Consider the following 22451-nt stretch of genomic DNA (forward strand, 5'->3'; position numbering starts at 1 on the left):
CTGAATTAAAAATAAAAGACCTGGATTCAAAAATTCATGTTAAAGAAACTTCAGCATGAAATGACAGTCAATAAGAAAAGTAATTTTCTAAAATTATCTAATACCCTGTATGCATTCATGTTCAGTGGCGGTTCTACCAGTGACAAAGTGCTCACAGAAAGGGAACCTTAAGTACAATACAAAATAGCCATGTCCCATGGAGACAGTAAAAGCAGGAGGACTTTTGTGTGTGGATCCGAAACCATCATTCAGGGACAACTCCAGTGAACTTCAAAATAGTTCGCCTCCAAGCACTGAAAGTCATGCCTATATTTATTATATTTATTTTTGTATAGCTGTGTCCTGGAGTGCTCTGCAGAGTGGCTGTAAATAGTAAATTGATAGAGTTAAAAATTGAATATTAGAGGGACAAAGACAATTAAGACAAGGGAGAAGGTAAGGGTATGTTTAGAAATGGCTTAGAGGCAATGAGGTGGAAACAAAGAGGGAGGCTACTTTCAGAAGGAATGAACTATCAGCAATAAGAGATCTTATGTGGCAATGCAAACAAAATGGTGGAGAAAAAACAGAATAAATGGGAAGATATAGATGGAGGCGGGCCTTGGCAGAAGCAAGAGAAACATCTTAGGGGATTTTGGAAACAAAAAGCTAAAATTGAGTGGGGATCAGTATTACTCTGAAGCTTCCTCTTAAGAGAACTGCTCTTAAGAAGCACCTACTTTAAAGAGAACAGGCCACATTCTGATCTAATTTTCACTTCTTGTGTAATTTCCACTGAAATTCATGGAATCAAAAATAACAAAAATTGATCTGAAGTCTGTATGAAGTCACTAGAAATATTTTTAATTTATACTAAGAAACTGGAGACTGCAATAATTTGTTCATTTATTTTTCAAGAAAAAGGAAATAAAACATCTAAAATCTTTCTTGATACACTAAAGGAAACAAGTACAAAAGCCAAAAGTAAAACAAGCTCTCTTAAGTAAGCCTTTCATTGAATTATATTCATTCCTGCAGCCTCCATATTCTGTCAGTTCAGATTGTTTTTGTAAGCATTTGCATATGCAGATAAAGTCAAGTAGAAAACTCAATGCCAGTATTACTAAGCAAATGATTAAAGGCCAAGGTAAAAGTGAGCTCTTCCCAGATCTGTCTTTCAGTTTCCTTGGGTTTGCACCCTTAGAAGGGAGGATGGAGCCCAGGCATCTGGAGGAAGTCAGCTGACGAGTGATGTCGTTGTTCTTCTGCCACTATCACATACTTGCCAGCAGCCTATCATGTCAGTTCAGAGTTTGCAACAGTCTTCTTGCCTCATAGGAAAACATAGATCTTGATAACCTAGCCAGTTCCTCCCATCAGTACAAACATGACCTTTGAACCCACATATCAACTGTGTGGCAACATGCTTTACAATTTTCTTCTAAGTATTGTAATTAACAAAGATGTAGTACTTGTTTAATCTGACATAACTCATTCAGCAAAGTGCAACAATGTAGGCACATCTGTATATTTGCATACTAAAAAAGTCTAAAAATACTTGTATAAAAGACAAAGGTGGCTTTTGAACACATGACCCACTCCTGGCTTCAATTATATGTTTCAGCATAAAGTATTATGATCTTGTTTTCAGCTACATGTCTGCGACTATCTAATTACAAAGCAAAGCTTTTCAATAAATGGCCTGATTCTAGCATTCACAATGAGGTAAATTAGGATTACCACTGTTAAACAGAATGGAACTGAGCTGGTGCAAAACCTTCTTGAAATAAGAATTTTGCTCAAAGTTTGTCTTGTCTGTTTCTCTGTATCTGGAAGAAAAATATGTTAAAATCCAGGTTAGCAATCTCAAATTGTCTTTTGAGATTTACACCATTAATTTACTGGGAAAAAAATTATTCTTGACTGCAAGGGACAAATGCTGTTCCTGTAGTTAGGCCTTTCAATCTGTTACATGAAATGAGAACATCCAAGTCAATGTCTAAATTATGAGTGTACTTGTATACCTTGTTTCTCTGCAGTGAAATTTGTTCCGAAAAGGGAGCAGAAACAAATTTTGCATTATAATTAGTGCAATTTTTTTCTCAGGTGTTTGCTGAAAAGCAAATACTACATACAAATAAATACACTTGTAACTCATACAGGGCTCATAGAATACAGAGGAGAACAACTTCAGAAGGATGAATAATAGCCTTACCAGTGGGAGCTCATAAATTGGAATATACTCTAAATGGACATAAAATTGGTCCAAACTTCTCTCAGCTGATGCTGGCATTTAACACAAGTGAGAGGGAAAACTAGCCTCCTCAGTACCAGTAAGTTCACTTTCCTTCAGTAAGTGCATAAAATTGCCTCAGTAGAAATCAGGCACCCATGCCTAAGAGCAGAATTCAGCCCATACTGCACTTTCAGTCACTGTTCTAGCATAGAAGATAATCACGGAATCATCTAGGTTGGAAGGGACCTTGAAGATCATCTAGTCCAACCATTAACCCAGCACTGACAGATCCCAACTACACCAGATCCCTCAGCGCTATGTTGACCTGACTCTTGAACACCTCCAGGGATGGGGACTCCACCACCTCCCTGGGCAGCCCATTCCAACTCCCAACAACCCCTTCTGTAAAGAAATACTTCCTAATATCTAGTCTAAACCTTCCCTGGCACAACTTGAGGCCATTCCCTCTTGTCTTATCACTTATTACTCGATTAAAGAGGCTCATCCCCAGCCTTCTGCAACCTAAATCTTTTTACTCTGTTCATCTTTGGCTCAAAACTAATTTTTTTCTCAATGTAAAACTTCTGTTTACATTTCTGGAAAGTCTTAATGTGAGACAGGTCCCTTCCTTAAAGAGATAATTTGCTTCATTCTGTCAGATTTCCACAAGCCAAAATGACCATGTTCATCACTGGGCATGTCATTAATACTTGCCTTATATAATTTTTTTTGTACCTTGATGTGGCAGAAAGGTATAGTACTAATTGATCAGTAAATACTTTGAGCTGTTCTGATTTCAGTCATACATGAAATCTAACTCAGAGAAGATTCAAAATGGCAACGGCTATATTCAATTACTAAGGTGCTTTGGTGCCTAAGCTTCCATGTTAGTACAATCATGAATGTTTTTGATAAACATACAGTTCTTACATTGTTGTGTGTACTTTTACACTCAAGAAAACAAGCTTCATAGACTATAAAGGCCTAATGTTTAGTTCAGTATAAACAGGATTATATCATAAATTTGCACAATCAGATGTGTACAGAACTGTTTAAGTTCATAAGGTTTGCGTGTTAAATTATTTCTCAGTTTAAAAGATGCAAAGCAATCAAAGTTATTGTGTCAGTGTCCAGTAACTTAGACTTCTGAAACATCTTTTTTTTTATCTCACAACCTCTGATATAAGGAAATTGTGTCTATTGTAATGTACTCTAGAGATGGACTTCTAATTGTCTAATCCAAGAGAGGAACTAAGAACAGCTATAAATGCAAGTCATCCTATTTCCTGATAATCTGACAAAATAAAGCATATTGCAAATATTTAAATAGTTTGGGGTTCTTTTCCTGTTGTATCTTTTCACTTTCATCTGTAAGGTATCCACTTTTGACTGCAGTGTATCTGAAATTCCTTTATTATTTATGAATATCAGTGAGTTAAGAGTATCTCTCAGGAGGAGGGGAGAGAATCAATAGTCTAACATTTGAAGTACATCTTTCACATTCGAGATTACAGCGGGCGACCCACAGCAGGTGAAACACATGGTTAATATCTAGCAGCCTGACATGGTTTTTATTACCTGAGCTCTCACGAGAGCATGGAAGGTAGCATTATGCACCAGGGCCACCCACAACATGTAACCTAGGTACTGCTGAACTTTTGCCATGGAAAAAACATTGCTCCCCAAAGTGGCAGTGGCTGAGAAATTAATGCAGGAGAAAAGATACAGGATTCTGTTCTGTAATTCCTCATGACCTCATCTAGCCCTTAGACCATGAATTTTCTTTTATAAGAATGATAAACTTGACGCTATATGTGATCCCAGATCTGTACTAGTTCTGCTAGAAGAGGTTTACAGCACGTAGAAATCTGAAAACTCTCTCAGAAACGTCTGGATAATTTCAGTTTACCTGACTGTCACTTCTGAAACGTCACTGGTTTTGTTCTTCAGACTGTCATTCTGAATTCTGGCACTCTTACAGACCTATTTGAACATGTCACTTGGAGCTTTCAAGATAAAAAGCATGGGCCTATTTAAAAGCATGCTAAAGTCAGCATGAGTCTTTCCCTTAACATTAATGGACCTCAGATCAGGACCTAAAAATATTATTTCTACTTACTTTTTCTTTTTATTAAAGAGCCTTTTCAAGCAAAACACTTTGGCTGTGCTTAAGTGTATACAAGAGTCTTTAAATCCTGCACCTGGAACTCGTACTTACTATCATGTTCATTCATTTCTGTTCAATGAGTTAGTGAACCACTTCCTTCTGAAAGTAAAGGTTTGACGTGGCTCTCTGTGTGTGTAAGTATGCATTTGTGCATATACTAATAGACTTAAAGATCAAGCAGTATTTTCTGAGCTTCTTTTGAATTTTCTCAGTACCAGTATTATGAAAGTGTTGACACTTGAGATTATTGGCAGAAAAGGGAGATAAGATAAAGTTCAAAAATCATTTTAAGGTATTTAAGTATAAATGCCCATAGTGGTGTATATTTTTTCTCATTGAAAAGAAGTAAAAACAGGTTTCATTTTAAATAAGTAAACATATGTGTATTCTTTACAGTAGAGCTTATTCTTAATAATTGAAATGTAAGAAAATTACATTTTGATGTTTTGAATCAGTATTTTAGGCTTTTTTGCCCCTGATGATTGTGATCAATGAAGCTGGTTTTTAAACAAGATACGCTTAATAAAAGCTTTTTGTCAAAGAATTGACGTTAATGGCATTGGTGTCATTGTTTTTCTAGAGGAACAAAACTTTCTGACAGAGGATAAATGTTTTACAAGGTTTCAGTAGGAAGTCATGCATGGAGTTTTTCAAAGTCTAGACACATTTTAATGCTGAATATATAATGAAACAACAGTTCTGGTTATAGGCTGTTATCTAATGTCAGTTCAACTTTATAATGAACATTTAGATTTATTTAGTTAATCCAGTCTTTTAATAGAGTATATATTAGTGAAGACAAGTGAGTATGAAGCTTCCACACTGAAAGTGGTACATAGTATTATTGCATTGCCATTATCTCTAATTAAAAGAGCTGATTATTTAGCAGTCACTGGAAAAGAAGTATCTCTGCATGGTGAATCTCATGATATCTCTTCAACAGACAGGAAAACTGATGCACATATTTGAGATGTATTCAGAGGAAGTTAGAGGCAGAGCTCTCAACAGCTACCAGAAATCTTTCCAGGGAAACCTATATAATCTAACAACAGAACCATATCACTATAGTTCATAACCATAGCTAAAATATGTAAACAAGATGTATAGAAATCTTCCATTTTCCAAAAAATGCCTTTCACAGTTCAGTAAAAAATTGTTTTCTGATTTAAATAGATGTGCTCATGTACTACCACAGGGCATTCTTTACGCTGACTGCCTATGAAATTGTCAAATGTTTTGAGTAACGTCTTTAAAAATAAATCCTCTCTCAGTAATATAACTGGCTACAGTTGTACCTCAAGCTAATGTACTCTTGCACACAAATGGACTGAATGAAAAACATATTAATGGCTATTATAAAGTCCAACTTTTAATTTAGTTTCTTTGGATGGCTCACGATAATTTGAAGTCTTTAAATCAAAAGTAGATAGCATTCTAAAAGACATTATAGCTTGACAATTATGAGCACAAAGTAAGAACTCCTGGGTAATGTTCTTTGGCCTGTGGGAGGCATGAAGTTGGAGTAGATGATGGTAATTGCTCCTTTTAGCTGCCACATCTATGAATCTAAAGTACCCTTTCCAAAATCCTGAGGGGAAGGAAGAATAGATGGTCATCAAGGAACAGTGGTTTCTGTTAATGCAGCCTTCTAGCTACCATTTCTGACAGTAGCTCTCTGTATAGAGATCACCACTTTGCTTTTTTCCATCAAGCAAGGAAGTGATTAAAAACTTCTAGCAATACTTGTATACGGTGATATTCAAGATATTGACTTTAGCTAAATGAGAGTTAGGGTAAGTTACACCCCAATATCATTCTATTTTTTCATTTTACTACTCATCCTAAAAGTCATTTTGCTGAAGGAAGCAGGCCTATTACTGCTGGTGATTTATTCAGAGGAGCTCATTCTAGTTCCCTTGTGGCTATCTTCAGGTGCTTAAGGCATATTTCCCTAACCAATTTCATACTCCGTGAAATCTTTCTCTCTCTCTTTACCTCTCTTATCAAGAAAGGATCAAATTCTCTCACCTTGAAACAAGCTTGTTCTTTTGTGCAATCATGGGAGATAGACGCATCCTTTAGATATACTTACAGGTAATCATGAAGGTAATTGCTAGATTAGCTGCCACTGCAGATTTCTCTTCAAATGCAATCTTAATTCAAAAACAAGTGAATCCTTGACCTCTGCAGAATTAATAATGTCCAAAATCCACCTAGAAACTTTGTCGGTCTTTATGTAGGGGCTTCTCAGATTTCAGCTTTTCTAGAAAAGTGGGTAATATTCAATTTCTTTCCTCCCACTCATTCTTAAATCCTTGGATCTGAGTGTGAAAGCATCTTGAAGTCATTCCATTTAAGTCCTACCTGAATTCCTGCCTCAGGTTTCTGCACTGCAGTGCACTTCTAAACCTTTTCTTCTTGAATTTCATATTTCTATGGTTCAAGTATCCCAATAAATATGCCATTAAAAAGTGTAATTAATTTAGGTGATGGGGCTCTAGTTGTTGTTATCACATGACGTTCTAGACAGTAACCCTGCTGCAGAGTTCAGTGTACATTTTCTGTGCTGCTGCTGGGAAATTAATCCTTTATAAAATATGAATACACTGATGGGGTATATAGACACATTTCTAACTCTTATTTGTGTGTATAGCTTTTAGTTAGGGATATTTAACTTGTGATTATAAATTAATCCAGTCTGTTTTGATCTTTTCCTTTCCCCTTCTGTGTCCCTTCCCCAAAACATCCAGTAAGAACTTTTGTATAATCCCCGATTTCTCTCTGGTCCATTGAAAACTGTCTTCCTCCTGGTATCCCATAGTAAGTCCTGTATCCTTCAGGAAGTAATCCCTTTTCATTTGCCTGGTGTTCTGGAGAGAGTTTCATTAGTTGAGCCACCTTGGTGGGTCTCACACTGGGTACAACCATTCTGCTGTAGGTGTAGCCCAGGTCGGTGTACTCCATTCCTCACTGACTAGGTTATTTGGATTCCTCCACCTGTCATCCCATCTATGATCTGTGCAGGGTCTTTGTGTTTGATTTGATTAGCCTTTAGTTGGATAAGCACAAGCACAAACATCAAGCACATTTAATTTTTTAGGCAAAGCCTGGAGGAGGGTTGGCTGTGGCATTCGCAATGATAATGAAGGAGGAGGGGAATAAGCAGTGGAAGAGGTTTATTGTGTAGCTGGGAAGTAGTATTGTTTCTCATCCCGTAGTAACAGGGACTGAGGCAACTGCCAAGAGGCACCTAGTGTCCCTTTCTGGCAACCCAAGAAGAAAGATGAGAGGTTCACAGTTTGATTCCTTGCTTTTGGCAGCTCAAAAATGATAAATGCAACAGGAGTACTCTGGAAAACAGCCTGATTAAAAGGCATAATTAGACATCATTTACCCATGGTAGACAGGGATGTAAGAAGTACTTGCAAACTTACAGTACTTTCCATACCGCATTTCTTTATTAATTCTTTGTTTCTACTATAAAGTTTGAATTAAATTGCTTTTATCCTGCTTGGGTACCACAGTGAGAAGACAGTTTTATTCTGCAAGTGAGTCAGATGGGTTTGAATAACTGCTCAGCTGATAGTTTGGAAACACGCTGGCAGGTTTTGAATTGTTTGTTGTTTGCTTCAACAAAATAATCCCAAGCAATGTATATTTCAGTTTTGCCCCAGATGGTATCGCTAGCACTAGCAAGCTCCCATTCAGAAAAGAGGTATCAGTGTCTCCAAGTAAAAATACTGTTTTTCTCAAACACACATACATTTCACTTTTTCTCTTCTGCTGATGCACAAATAGCTTGAACTCTTTGAGGGAAGTAGGATGAACCTATCAGCTGTGGAAGTAAAATGCTAGAGATTCAGTCCTTGCCTTGTTTCTTCAGCTGGGAAGATAAGAAAAATCTCTTTTGCCGGGAGGTAAGTGAAGAGGTGCAAATGGGCAACTGCTCAGTTGACAGGTGAAATTCAGTGGAGGTTCTTCTCTGCCAGTAGTAGAGGAAATGACTGTGGCAGTTTAAGCAGTAAGTGTCTTCTCAGTGATTTGTTGCTGCCCTCCATTGAATCCTGCACAGTAAGCAGTATGAGCACGCCTTGCTACAGCGTAAAGTAAGTTAAAGCTTACCTTCAGCTGTCAAAGAAAGCTGCTTAAATTAACTCTGTTGGTTTTACACTGTAATAGCTGAGGAGTCTGAGCCATTCTCCTGACTCAGCTGAAGGAGGAGCAACATGCTGCTGAGAAGGTGGAACTTTTTAGATTGAGGTGGAATGGAATCTGCAGTGACTTTTCAGCATCCCTTAGATACATCAAAAATTATTTTAGAAATATTTGTCAATAAAAGCAAGGTCACTAGCTACCAGTGTTCATTTTCAAAACCGATATGCAACAGATAAAACCTGTGCAAAATCATGAAAGCTATAGTAAGAAGTGAAATTGAGTATGTGTCAGGTATGTTAACTCCTAGTTGGGATGTAAATGTATTCTGAGGGCTAGGCAGAGAGTCTCTAGTGAAAGAGTTCTTTTGAAAAACTGTCTTGGCAAAATCCAAAACCTTTTGTGGCAATATCTCTTTGGTTGAAATAAGATTTTACAAAATTAAATCAGAATGGAGCAGTTAGGAAATTTGGATATGCCATTTGGAAGTGCAATGGGAAGTTAAATTGAAATAAAATTGTAGTATCACCCTGAAACAATTTTGTTTCATTCCTCAAAAATCTTCAAAACAGGTAAAAGATCTAATTTGTATTTATTTATTTTTAGGATTAGAAAGATATTTATCAGCCAGCTTTGTTATAATTAGAGGAAACTGTAGATTGCTTACATGTAATGCAAGTGGGACGTGCATTTGGTACATATTGGCTTTTCCTGTGATCAAAACTTTCCATGACAACTGTGTTCCACTGTAACCACAGCAATTCTTAAGCACTGGACAACATTAACAGAGGGGGTAAAAATAATTACTAACAGTAGAAAGAAATTAATATCTCAGTTTTTAGTTTCTCCACAGTAGTCTCTTCATATTCATAGGAACTTTTGAAAACATACAAATTATAGATTATTTCTTCTAGAGAAAGAAAGGCAGAAGGAAATAGGTTATTCATATTTCTTTTCTGAAGTATAAGACAGTTGTAGACTTAACTTTCCAGAGCTTAAGAAGCACTTACATGAACACTGCAAGGCAACCAGCTTATGTACTGTACCATGTTTGTAACAGCAGAAAGGATGGGGAATCCTAAGTAAGGAGGAACGTGATTTCACTGCAGAGAAATCCACTCTTATCTAAAGTACAATGGAAAGTCATTGATATTAAAAGTTCCTAAATACATACAAGGAGCACACAGTGATCACAGATTTCGAACAGCTGCTATGAATGCATGGTGTACTTAGTGGTAGGAGATGAAAACACGCTCGAACGCCAATCACCCTCTTCTGTATCTTACCGTGCCTTATGCCACCCTCTGAAAAGAACACTGCTATGTAGAAAAAGCTGAAACACGTGACTTTCCTATTGATTTACATTTTTAAGGAAAAAAAATCTGTGGCTGCTGCTTCTTACATGCACAAGAATCTTGGGGAGTTTTATTGGTGATGGCATTAGTGGATTTGGATCTTTCTCTTTAAATATGACACTTAATTTTATCTGAGCCATTTGACCAGACAGTGCTAAAATAAGATCACAGAAGAATCAGGATGAAATGGAGGAATTGAATGCACTTTTAGCAAGTTTGCTGATGATACCAAACTGGGAGGTGCTGTTGACTCTCCTGAGGGACAAGAGGCCTTGCAGAGGATCTAGATAGACTGAAGCACTGGGCTATGACTAGTGGGATGAAATTTAACAAGTCCAAATGCTGGATTCTGCACTTAAGACAGAGGCACACGCATAACTGGGAGAGGAGAGTCTGGTGAGCAGCCCTGCAGAAAGGGCTCTGGGGTGCTGGCTGGCAGCAGCTCACTAGAAGCCAGCAGCGTGCCCTGGCAGCCAAGGGGGAAAACCACATCCTGGGGTGCATCAAACCCAGCACGGCCAGCCGGGCGAAAGAGGGATTATCCCTCTGTATTCAGCGCTGGTGCGGCCTCACCTCGGATACTGTGTGCAGTTCTGGGGCCCACAGTTTCAGAAGGATGTGAAGGTCCTTGAATGTGCCCAGAGGAGGGCAGCAAAGGTGGTGAAGGGCTGGAAGGCATGTCCTGTGAGGAGCGGCTGAGGACTCTGGGATTGTCTAGCTTGGAAAAAAGGAGGCTGAGGGGTGACCTCATTGCTCTCTACAGCTTCCTGAGGAGGGGAAGTGGAGAGGGAGGTGCTGACCTCCCCTCCCTGGTACCCAGTGATAAGATATGTGGGAATGGTTCAAAGCTGCACCAGTGGAGGTTCAGACTGGACATTAGGAAGCATTTTTTTATCAAGAGGGTGGTCAAACACTGGAACAGGCTTCCTAGAGAGGTGGTCGATGCCCCAAGCCTGTCAGTGTTTAAGAGGCGTTTGGACAATGCCCTTAACAACATGCTTTAACTTTTGGTCAGCCCTGAATTGGTCAGGCAGTTGGACTAGATGATCATTGTAGGTCCCTTCTAACTGAAAATATTCTATTCTATTCTATTTTCTATTCTATTCTATTCTATTCTATTCTATTCTATTCTATTCTATTCTATTCTATTTCTATTCTATTCTATTTTCTATTCTATTCTATTCTATTCTATTCTATTCTATTCTATTCTATTCTATTCTATTCTATTCTATTCTATTCTATTCTATTCTATTCTATTCTATTCTATTTTCTATTCTATTCTATTCTATTTTCTTTTCTATTCTATTCTATTCTATTCTATTCTATTCTATTCTATTCTATTCTATTCTATTCTATTCTTCTAGATGTTCATAGTAATGTGCATTGGTCTGGGAACATGTTTTGGTCTCTGGTCATAGGTTTTTACTGCTTTTGTTATAATTCCTTTTTTTAATCATTTGAAAGATTGCCTAAAGGTCTTACTTAGGCTGAGTTGGGAGGTGCTGTGTGCGTGTTGCATGTTTGTGAACAATAACATTGTGTTCTAAAAGATTAGGAGTTCACAGACCTAGAATTAAAGTCACTTTAGCCATAAATCCTGATGACTTGAGATATATAAATGGAAGAGCTGGAGTAGTGAAATCTTCCTCCATGAGAATACCAGGCAACATTTATACAGCTGGTATTTACGGCTCTTTTCCCTTAATCTGTGTATCACATGATATATAGAACGGGTATGGTGGTCTTTTTGGAGACAGGAGTAAAAGCTATTTTGTCTTGCTGTGTAACAGCTATCAGCCATACCTGATGTGAAGTGTATATATGTTCTGAAAACCTTTTCGGGAAGGTTGAATTTCATCACAAGAATTTTACTTTGATACACTGCTGCCTCCTTCCAGCAAAACAATTCTGATAAAGTGGATACCTACTGTTATGGGGTTTCAGTATGTTCTCTGGCCCTTCAATCAGAGAAAAACTCTTCCTGTTTCTTGCTACGGAATGACACCAACTTTCATCTGACACACTACAGTTCAGTGAAGACAAACTGTTCCTTCAAATTTGTCTCACCTGCGGGTAATAGTCTCTCTGAAGTTTTTGCTTCTGCAAGACTAGTGGGATTTATGCTCTGCATTATCTGAGATGACTCATGGTATTTATCATGCCTAAAGAAAACAATGTGATTTATATATTAAAAAATATAGTTTATTGATTTGCAAAATTAGAAACAAATTTACCTAAATACAGAAGAAAAAAAAATAATTTAGCCTTGTTATTTGCAATCTAAATATAGATTTGAGAATTTCTTATTTTCCTTAGCCATTCCTGTATCCTAGATATCCTGGAAGCAAAAAAAAAAATAAAAACCATAGCTGCATTTTTTCTGTCCTCCCTACAGTAAAATGGCAGTCTACCAAGAAGTGTGGATTTGCAAGCACAGAGGTGAACAAGTAGATCTGTAGCTGCCAGGCTGCTGTTTTCAGGATGCTTAAGTAAGCCTTGGGGAGAAACTGGAATGGCATGCTGTTCATGAGACAGCCTCATTTAGAAATGGAGGTAGCTAGCAGCAGAATAGACAGTAGAAAGTCTCTCCAAGATTCACACCTACTTTTTAGGGGGCTCTATCTCCCGAAATATTCCCTACAAGAAAGCATTAAGCAGTGTGGCACAACAACATGCAAGGGTCATGTAAGAAATGCAGAGAAATCGGCATCTCTCCAAGAACACTAGGTATGGAAGGGAAGCTGGCTTATATGCCTACTTCTTACTGTTTTCTGGGATTTTGGTCTCGTTATCACTCAGTTCAGGATTACTATGAACTTTCTCAATGTCACTCAAGCTGTACTCCAGGTGTTGGGGAGCCAAGAGATGTAGGCAGCACTTCTATACAGTTATGGTATTCAAATTTCTTGATTGACACCTTGCTGGTTCACACTTAGCTTGAGTCTGGATGTGGCAAGTAAACTCTGGCATTGAAGTGCAGCTACTTTGAATGTATGGATGCAGGAGATTTAAACTGTGTTAGACAGCAAAACTGCATTCATATATCAGTAACCAAGACATGCAGCTGGAGTCCATGTCCAGGCTTAGAGCTGGAGCTGATCAGGGCAAGAGACATGATTCCAACTACACTTGATGAATGCATGTGGCACGGTAGGATCAGTGGGCCCATATGGACAGCCCCTTCTCACAATAAATGTGCTGGAATGTTTTTCTTGATAATATATTAATAGTGACCAACTTATAATATATTAATAGTGACAAATTTATGAGCATTGCAATAAAAATCCCAGGAGCTTTTGTAAAATCTCTTCAGGGAATCAAATGCTGATTTTAATTTTTTTTCTTGGGATTTGTTCTCACTTTTCTCGCTTATGCAAAAAGAACAATGTTCATGGTACTGACACACACTTGCAGTAAATTACTATTGATTTTATCAAATCGCTCCACTGCATTTCAGTGTTAAAGCAACTACGGGGCCATTTATTGCTTCCTATAGTGTATTCTGCACTGATGAGCATTGTGTGCTGAGAGTGGCACTATTTACATTGTGGAAGGAAATGACTCCGGGTAGCCTGAAAATATAGTCAGTTTGTTAATTGGATAAAATGCTTTCTTTGTTGGCAATTGGTTTGTTCCTCTCCACACACCCCCATATCAGAATTTATTGAAAGGCTCTTTAAACAAGGAGGAAGGGGGGAAAATAATGAAAATATGAAAATAATAGGCATGCTGTCACTATAAAAAAGAAAATTAGTCTTTTAGAATGATATGGAAGAACCTAGTTCATGCATTCATCTCTAGTATATGTTACTGAACTGCCAATATACACTACTTCCTAGTTTATAGCCTGATCTAAAGCCATTTTCAGTTTATTTGTGTATAAAAAAGAATGTTTCTTTTCCCATATAGTATCTACTTGGGTTGCACTTAATGCACTTAGAAGTGATTTTATTCTAATAATCTGAAATGACAAGTATTGTATGGGTTTTCTGTTGGCATTAATAGGATTAAATCAGAAGTGAGATATATACTGACAGAGAGGTGGGAATTAAGGATCATAAAAATAACATTTGAAATGGTTCTTAAATTGATATAAAGCTCAAAAAAAAGAGTGCTAGGAAAAAAATCCAAGCAATTGGAACAAAGGAAATGTACTGTTCAGTTGTAAAAGAACGAAGGGTAGGAACAGGTGAAATAGAAATGGCAATGGACAGTTTTATGAGATCTGTTAATACAGGAGAGAAATGCCCTAAAGACTAGAAAGAGGCCACAGCAGTTCTCATATGCGAGAAAGAGAAGTAGCAAACACAACAGAAAGTTAGAGATCCATTAGTTTAACCTCAGCTTTGGGAAAAGCTTGGGGACTATTTGTAGAGATCAAGTGCGAGAACCACCAAGAAAAGCACAGAAGAGCTGCACTTCATGTTCCCTTCTCTTTCTTTCTCCTTGTTATTTGATGTTTGCAGCTAAATTCTCCAATATGAATCATTAAAAATTAGACTCTTTTCCAATTGTTTAGTAGCTGGAAAATTTGGATAGAGTTAAGGAGGGGAATCCATATTTGAAACAAATACCTAGGTTAAAAGTTTGTATTGTAATTAAAGAATCGATCTTATTTCACTGAGTGAAGAAAGCTGAAGGGCAAAGAGAACTGCTAAACATGAAAGGACTATATGTTACTGAGTCTTAAGTTAATGTAAGTACTGTCCGTTGCATTTATACTCATGAACTGAAAGCATGAGATCCAGATGAACAAATAGTCCACACGAGTAAATTCAGAATGGGTAAATAACAAATTGTATGTTTATGTGCAGGAAAAGATGAAAAATTTCCTCATCTAACATGGGTTACAACAGGGCTTCTGAGAAACAAACAATTATTCTTGTTGGAGGGATAATTATTAGGGGGAAAATATGTGAGGTTCACTAGACAAAAATGGGATTATTTCACCTTGCTGGGAAAGGATGCTGTTTACTGTAGGAGGACATTTGAGTCTAACATCAGAAGATAGCTTTTCAAGGTGTGGCATTTACACAAATTTAGGATTTTTCAAGATAAGGCAGTAAATGCTACTGCACTCTGTGACTACAAGATTGGGGACATTCAATCTGTGTGTTTTCTCTCTACTATTTCTACACAGGCAATAGAATAAATATTATTCACCAGTACAAAGAGGGGGGGAAAAGACAAGGGTTAGAAATCTGAAATAAAACTGTGATATTGGGTGCCCTTTCACTCTCTCTTAAAGGAAACTTTATTATTTTAGCAAGATTATGGAAGAACGTGATCTTGATGATCTAGGTTTTGCATAGTTTTTACTCCAGATAACGTAACTAAGACTTCACTCTATACACAGTCAGACAAAAGGGGCTTGATTGCCATTTATAATTTTTCAGCAAGCCGTAATCCTTGTTAAATGCTCTTTTTCATAAAAAATCCCCATAAAAAAAGAATTGCTCCTAAGCATTACTTAGGAAAATAAAAATAATCCCTTTAAGTTTTTTATTTACCCCATGCTATAGGCTTTTATTAGCTATTTCAGGAAAATAACTGTTAAAATTAAATTGATTTAATGAGTAATTGTATAAAAGCACAGGTAGTGCTTTTATTGTCTTCCTCCTGCTAGATTAATACTATGGGATGTGAAAAATCCAAACTAAAACTTTATCATGCTGTATAGTTTGGAATGTACACAATACTCTTTGCTCTCACAAGAAGGATCTATGTAAATCAGTGGAGATTGAATGATCTTAAATAGCAGTAACATTATTCCTTCATCCATACAGAGACTACAGAGGGCTGTAGGATGAAAGGCATGTAAAGAACATACATATGGATGCAGATTAAATTTGGGACATGATCAGACAATCTTTTATGTTAGAACATTTTAATAATATCCCATCCTTTAGCTCAGACATAGTATCTGATGACAGACACGGTGCTAATCTCTTGTAATGAAAAGAAAATTATTTAGCTGTACTGCTTGCTGTGAACTATTGCACCCTGTTTGTTGCACCTTACCTCTTCCTAGATCAACAAATTCATAGGAGAGTTGCTAAATATATATAGTTAAAGTTTACTTAGACTCAAGAGTAGTCCTGGATCAGTTTTAAAAGTGGTATTGTTTCATCTCTTGGTTGTTCTAGGCCTGTTCCAAAGGCAAATGAGAAAGAACTCATATGGGTATTGATTCAGGGTCACTACCTCAAAATTTCCTCCGTACCTACTGTTCTCTCTGTTACCCCAGCCACGACGATTTTCTGTCAGTGTAGAAAGATAAAGTAGCATATCAGTACAGCAAATATCAGTTAAAAAACTCCCATTGATACACTTTGTTGCTTTTCAGCACCATGCAAAATAACTGACATGGAACTGCTCCCTCTCCAGTACTTCCATTCCTTCTGGATTTCATCCATAAGTAAAGGGCCCTTTTTGTACTGTGATTATGGACAAATGTTTTCCTCAGGCTTGGGAAGAACAAAGACATACTAGGAAGAACCTGTGTCTCTACTTCTCTACTCATGCAAAATTCTTTCTTAATTACTTTTTGCTGGTTTTTGGATCCTTTCTTTTTCCAGATAATTTTTAATCTGCATACAGCTCTCTCTGCATTTCAGTCCACTGTCTTTTTGGAGAAACCTGAAGTTGCAGTACTAAATAATATGCAGTTCAGCACTAAATAAAAAGGTATTAACAGACTGATTCAATCCAGATATTAAAATTAATTTTTTTCTGTTCGTTTATTAATTCAGACCTGCAGCAGTGTGTTAGGAAGGATTCACATCAAAAAAAGAAAAATTAGGAAGTTTTTAGTCTTTTGTATTAACTAGCAATGTGAAGTGGAACTAGTCTGAGCAATTTCACTTTGAGATGGTCTTCTGTTCAGTAGTACAGTATTTTTCTTTGTACCAAAATATAACTATTTCAAGCACATAAACCCTCCCGGTTATAGTCACATCACAAAGCAGAGTCTGTCATATGTAACTCCCAGAACTGTAATAGGAGTTATGTGCTTAAGTGCCCCTGTATCAGTTAACGTGCATATGCAGAAATCAAACAGCATGAAAACAGTAACAGCTTTTGCTAGAGTTATTGAGGTTTACTGTTAATCTTTGTTCTTAAAAAAAAACCCCAAAACATTAAAAAAAGCATTTGCTGCAATCTATCGAGTCAAAAATCCACTTTAAATTTGACAAAATAGGATTTACACACCACTGTTAGATGTAAGAACCCTAGAGAAAGCATTACAGTATTATTCAGATCATATGCATTTTTATGTTCTATATTTGGTTATTTTAGCTGACACCCAGTTTGCCCAATATTACAAAGTTGCTGTCTGCAGTTACGTGCAGAATGGCAATATTCAAGAGACTCTTGACTCTTTCTAGCCTTGTCACATCTGAGCTAAATCACACGATGTATGCTATTCAAGTTTTCCGAGACTGAAATGAGAAATACACAGTGGTTATTTGGTATCTTCATATTTGTTATTACAATGTGCAAATCTCAGCATCCTGATCTGTAAGGGTTTTCTTTGTTAGTTTTCCAGTTAAAGGCCTCTTTTTCATACCTTGTAATCTTAAAATGCTCATTAAAATCTATGAATCCAGAAGGCAGGGCACTCAGAGCTGGACAGCAGGCTGTCCAGACTGTGACACATAACTTAAGCATTAATGCACCTAAAGTACTAATATTTGGAGCAACGCACTTTTTCAATACTAGTGGAAAAAGGTAAAAGTTTATTCACGTTCCCAGAATATTTATACATCGGAATCCATTATTGAAAGTTCTGAGGATTATTCTGCAATTCTGGCGCTGTCCTGCTCCTGTTCCTTGGGCTAGCTGTGTTCAGTGGCAAACCAGCAACTGTGCCTGCTCAGAGTGGTTAAAGAAGTAGTCCTCTTGCTGGCTTCTTTATGCAAATTTGTGTTCATAATATATGGCTTCATCCAAAACTCACTGGATGCAGAATGAGTAGAGTTATTTCATCCTTGGTAATAGCAACTCTGGCAATGGATAGCAAGAACTTCCACTATAGTCTTGGCACTGATTTGAACATGGGTATAGTGCAAGGTCCTGCACATGGGTTGGGGCAATCCCAAGCACAGATACAGGCTGGGCAGTGAGTGGATGGAGAGCAGCCCTGCGGAGAAGGACTTGGAGGTATTAGTGGGTGGAAAACTGAGTGTGACCCAGCAATGTGCGCTCTCAGCCCAGAAAGCCAACGGTGTCCTGGGCTGCATCCAGAGCAGTGTGGCCAGCAGGTCAAGGGAGGGGATTCTCCCCCTCTACTCTGCTCTCTTGAGACCCACCCTGCAGTGCTGTGTCTGACTCTGGGGCCCCTAACATCAGAAGGACATGGACCTGCTTGAGCAGGTCCAGAGGAGGCCACAAAGGTGAGCCAGGGCTGGAGCACCTCCCCTGTGAGGACAGGCTGAGAGAGTTGGGGGGGTTCAGCTGGAGAAGAGAAGGCTCCGGGGAGGCCTTAGAGCAGCCTCCTAGGACTGAAAGGGGCTACAGGAAAGGGGGGAGGGACTCTTGATCAGGGGGTGCAGGGATAGGATGAGGGGTAACAGTTTTAAACTGAAAGAGGGGAGATTTAGATTAGAAATATGGAAGAAATTCTTCCCTGTGAGGGTGGTGAGACAGTGGAACAGGTTGCCCAGAGAAGTTGTGGATGCCCCCTCCCTGGAAGGGTTCAAGCCCAGGCTGGATGAGGCTTTGAGAAACCTTGTCTAGTGAAAGGTTTCCCTGGTGCTCAATTGCCCTCTGGGCTCAAACCACAACAGTTTTGTTTTAATTTTTTTCATAAAAATCTGTATTTGCTGATACTGTTGGAGAACGAAAACCAGCTGGGGAAAAAAAAAAATTCAACTGTGTTGATCAATGTAAGTATGTAGAAATGTGCTCATTTTTTTCAGTTATTTCTTTGCAAAGAAAGTCTGTCTTGTTAACATTTCTAATAGCATTTCCTACTAACAATTGTACTCCAGTGTTCATGAACTATCATAAAGTTGGTGCGGTAGCACCAAATCTATGATATTAAAGGAAGTCAATGCAAAAACAAGTACCATCCATTTTAGAGTCAAGTTAATGCACCTTTGATTGGCTAAACCATTAAAATGTTTGATACTGTATTTTGGGGTGGGACATACTTGTTGCAACTTTCACTATGACAGCATTTACAATAATCTTATCATTTGACTCATTCTGGTTTGATCTCTGTGTAAGCAATTTACATGTAATATCATTTTAAAGTAGAAATGACTCCAGTATAACCTATAGAGCTCTGATTACATTCAGTGTCATTCAGTGTAAATACTGGATTATATACATGTTATTAGCTTAGATCAAAAGATTCATTTAATGAGTCATCAATACCCTTATAATTCCCTTCTTCCTGACTCATCACAGAATCACAGAATCATCTATGTTAGAAGGGACCTTGAATATCATCTAGTCCAACCGTTAACCTAGCACTGACAGATCCCAACTACACCAGATCCCTCAGTGCTATGTCAACCCGACTCTTGAACACCTCCAGGGATGGGGACTCCACCACCTCCCTGGGCAGCCCATTCCAAAGCCCAACAACCCCTTCTGTAAAGAAATACTTCCTGACATCTAGTCTAAACCTTCCCTGGTGCAATTTGAGGCCATTCCCTCTTGTCCTATCACTCATTACTTGATTAAAGAGACTCATCCCCAGCTCTCTGCACCCTCCTTTCAGGGACTTGCAGAGGGCGATGAGGTCTCCCCTCAGCCTCCTCTTCTCCAGACTAAACAACCCCAGTTCCCTCAGCCACTCCTCATACAACATGTGCTCCATCTTGGTAGGTAAACTTTTTAAACCATGTTACTGTAGTTCCAACAAAACACTTGTCACTGAGATTCTATTTTCTTTCTTTGCTTTCCAAGGACAAGCCAGAACCAAAAGGTTTATGACTAAACAAACAGGCAATAACATGTAGCATGCAATGTAAGGTCATTGCTTTATTGAAGGTTACTGGTGACATTGTTAAAATGAGCACGAAATGTGAAGGGCTTGTTCACAGCACTAGAGTACAAGGTAAAAATACTTCTGGTTGCCATGATAATTATATTGCAAATGCTAAGGAAGGATTTTAGAGATAGGAATGAGGCTTACAGCTGTAGCTGGAGAGTGCTTGCTCCTGGTTTGTTAGATGGCTGCTCAGAACTGGGTGCAGGATACTAAGGTCTCAATGCTATACTGTTTTAAGACAGGTGGGTATAGTCTCTAGGCTTTACTGCCTTCCCATGCTAACCTAGTGCCTGGTGTTAATTCAGTCTTAAGATGACTGCTGACAGCTCCAAAGAATCTTCCAAGCAGCTGTGGATTTATGATATTGGTAAGGCAAAAGGCAAATTGATCTATGTTTATGTTGGTTTTAAGCCTGGAAAATCAGGCATTTGAGCTCTGATGTCTCAAGTTTTAAAATAAATTTGATACTTGAAGTCACCTTTCGAATTCTTTTCTCTGTAGCAGGTTGGAGGTAGAACCAGCACAAGCAAACTATATTGTAGAGCAGAACTAGATGGAGATCAACTCTTCATATTACCTGAATCTAAATGGAATCAAATTCTGACCTAGTTTGCTTTATACACCAGGAATGCCTTCATGGCTTGCTCTGTTTATGGTTGTGTTCATTCAATGCTTCCTTTCCTTTCTCAGCTTTTTGGGTACCCTCTCCCTAGTTGTAATTAATCCTTTAATTCCTCATGTTATCTTTCTTCCCTGTATTTGCAATCCTTATTTGTCTTTCTGCTGCACCTGTGTGTAATCTGCCTTCTCAAAGTAAAATGACAAGGTATTGAAAATTACACAGAAAATTGTATTTTCATGACACAATTACCTGGATGTCATGTTGGATATGTCAACAATTGGAGGCCAGAATGTCAAAGGTGTAAATGTGTAAATAGGCATAACTATCCCAAGAGCTTTACAAGGCAAGTCCTGGAAACTATGCTTATAGTAATGATTAGTGTTTAACTACCAAGTGATATTCTAAAGGATACTACTTAAGTTTAACGAAGTTATATTGTTGGGAAAAAAGGCTAATGTCACAAGATATAGTCTGGGACATACTGAAAATCCATGCATATTTTCCATCTTGGCTAAAGCAATGCTTCTGGACTGTCAAACACTATCCACTTCAAGGAGAGCCAGATGGTCCAGAGTCTAGAAGTTAGTCAGTTAGTTGATGATATAGACTGTTGACAAAATATTGGTTTGCTTTAATAAAGAAAAAACACACGGATGATGGGAGATTTTTCTGCCAGAGGCTACAAGAGCTGTATGAAAACACTGCTTTTCACGTCCACTAGGATAGGACAAGGAGAGCTGAATTTCAGCCTCAACAAGGGATTTTGTGTTAGTAAGAAAAAATTTCTGATTATTAGGGCTGGAATAAGAGACTGGAATCTCCACCATTAGTCTTTAAAAAAAAAAAAAACAAACAAAAAAAAACAAAAAAAAACAAAAACAAAAAAAAAAAAAAAAAAAAAAAAAAAAAAAAAAAAACAAAAAACAATCTCTCCTAGCAAGGACATTCACAGCTGATGCTGCCTGAGGAGCAGAGGCCTGATTTAGAGGACATTTCAAGGCTTCTTTCAGATTCACTTCTGTAGAGGTCTCTATTGCTGGAAAGAACTCACAGGCACTAATACATCTTTGTTTGCCTAATGGTTGCCCCAAACATTAATCTTTATATTAAGAATGTTAATTCCCTCATGAGATGTGTTGCTGAATGAGAAATTCAAACTTCACACTGATAATGATATTACTTGATTATTCCTTGCCACTTCTGAACTACTACTTATTACAGCTCCGTTGCAGACAATTCATTGGCTGCTATACTTATTGTACTAACCTGATAGGTCATAGTCATTCATGCACTGAAGTCAAAAGAGTCATCTAATTCATTGTGCAATAACAGAACCTGACACTGCATATTTACAAGTTTTATGTCAGTAGAAGGTGACTGCATCTGGTTATTATTCACATTAGATGGGTTATGACCTTTAAGCTAGCAGGCAAAAATATCTTGTGGTACTGCACTCAATAAGGGGCTTTGTAGAAGTGCCACAACCTGCCAAAAAAATCAAGATGTAAGGTAAGTATCCAAAGTTAAGTGTCCAGATGAGCAATGATGGCAATCTATGTGTTTAAAGAACCTAAATAAGATGCTTAGCACCCTAAAATGTTAAAGTTTCTCAGATTTGATTAGAACATGTGAAAATTACAGGTTCCCAGAATTTTTTTTTAAAAAGGTCTTTATTTAGGTCACCAGTGAAGTGCATAAAACTAATATTAACCACCTGGCTTTCGATATTTAAATCAAATTATAATTAAACATCAGTCTACTTGCCCGCTTTCTACAGAAGGGCTTTATTTTTCATAGCTAGACCATAAGAAGGTAATAACTTTCATTTTGTGTACTCTTCCCCTTTCAGTAGTGATCTGATTAAGAACTTTTGTCTTTCTCTATGAGAATAAAATTTAATAAATATATTTATTTTTTATGTATCCATCATTACTATA

The 22451-nt window shown here is 37.7% G+C and overlaps 1 long non-coding RNA gene across 1 annotated transcript in view; it reads right to left on the reverse strand.

Moving 5' to 3' along the window:
- Positions 1-21688, reverse strand: part of LOC141949335 (uncharacterized) — a 138911-nt gene extending 117223 nt beyond the window's left edge. Inside the window, exon 1 of the long non-coding RNA XR_012630733.1 lies at positions 21369-21688. This is a non-coding gene — a long non-coding RNA (uncharacterized LOC141949335). The remainder of the gene's footprint in view (positions 1-21368) is intronic.
- Positions 21689-22451: the final 763 nt, after the last annotated feature.

Source organism: Strix uralensis, chromosome 13 (genome assembly GCF_047716275.1).
Source record: "Strix uralensis isolate ZFMK-TIS-50842 chromosome 13, bStrUra1, whole genome shotgun sequence".
NCBI lineage: Eukaryota > Metazoa > Chordata > Aves > Strigiformes > Strigidae > Strix > Strix uralensis.